At 45.5% G+C, this 1,342-nt stretch overlaps 1 non-coding gene across 1 annotated transcript; it reads right to left on the bottom strand.

Moving 5' to 3' along the window:
* Nucleotides 1–700: 700 nt before the first annotated feature.
* LOC144243207 (U6 spliceosomal RNA) lies at nt 701–802 on the bottom strand. Its single transcript, XR_013338570.1, has one exon. It is a non-coding gene; the product is annotated as a U6 spliceosomal RNA (small nuclear RNA).
* Between the last annotated feature and the right edge of the window lie 540 nt (nt 803–1,342).

Below are 1,342 nucleotides of genomic sequence, written 5' to 3'. Positions count from 1 at the left end.
TATTCATGTATGACTATGAATTTCATATACTTTGAGACCTTTTCTAGAGAACCCAAACCTTGCAGCCCAGACATCATGGCCCAAAGTCCAGCGTGTGGCAGGGTTTCTGGGGTTTCTCCCTGCCTTCTTCAATCCTAAGGGAGAGAGCCGTACATAAGACCAAGGAAGCAAGACCAAACTAAAGTTCTTTCTACTCTCCGCTCTTATATTAGGTCTATCCTAGAACAAGTCATTGACCTTGTCTGGACCTCTGTTTTCTCATCTTCTACTGAGGAAGTTAGGTGATGGGTCCCTCAGGTCCCTCCCACGCTGATAGTCCTGTGAAATTGGTAGCACAGGAACACAGAGGCAGAGCTTAGCTCTCACTTACTGGGTAGTCTCAGGTAAGCTCTATCCTTTCCTGACCGCATGTGTTTCTCCAAATAAGAATATCATTTTAACATCACTCGCCGACGTCTGTCCCTAGACATTTCTTCTTCTTCTATTCTTTGGAATCTCTTCTTCTGATAGATTCCTCTAGCTCAGTATTACCAACAGTCTGAGGAAGTGTTATTTACAAATGTTTCTTCTTTTGTCCCAGGCTCACTGCCAGTTTAAAAGATTCTTGGGGGCTTTGGTGGAAGCAGAGCTGACATTCCTGGTTCAGATGAGACTTTCTGAGCATTGGCCGAGGAGAGACTGGCAGATCTTCTTTTCTTTTTTTAATATGGAGTGCTTCTCGAATTTGCATGTCATCCTCGCGCAGGGGACATGCGAATCTCTGTATTGTTCCACTTTTGGTGTATGTGCTCCCTAAGTGAGCCTGAGACTGACAGATCTTATCTCCGTTCCGCTCGTGTCCTCGGTGATGGCCTCTTCTGAAAGCTTTAGGAAATTTGGCAAATACACAGAAGCTGAGTGCCTAGAACATGAGGTAGCTGGGTTGATTATTTAGCAAACAAGTTCCCCATCAGAAAAACTGGTCCAGCCAGCAAGAGTAAGTCTCAGAGAACTTGGAAGCTTTCATGCCATCAAATATCTACGGGGCGCCTGGGTGGCTCAGTCGGCTAAGCAGTCGACTTCGGCTCAGGTCATGTTCTCGCGGTTTGTGGGTTCGAGCTCCATGTCGGGCTCTGTGCTGACAGCTCAGAGCCTGGGGCCTGCTTCGGATTCTGTATCTCCCTCTCTCTCTGACCCTCTCCTGCTCACGCTGTCTCTCTCTCTCTCTCTCTCTCTCTCTCTCTCAGAAATAAATAAAACATTAAAAAAAATTTTTTTTAAATATCTATGAACTAACAGCTAAAGTGAAAAGAGACACAAAAAAACTGGCCCTATGCCTTGCCATCTATCAAAAGTAAGAGCC

The sequence above is a fragment of the Crocuta crocuta genome, unplaced genomic scaffold (assembly GCF_008692635.1).
Source record: "Crocuta crocuta isolate KB4526 unplaced genomic scaffold, BGI_CrCroc_1.0 scaffold271, whole genome shotgun sequence".
NCBI classification, from domain to species: Eukaryota; Metazoa; Chordata; class Mammalia; order Carnivora; family Hyaenidae; genus Crocuta; species Crocuta crocuta.
Note: the sequence above shows the minus strand (reverse complement) of the source record. Positions and strands in the feature narration are given on the sequence as shown.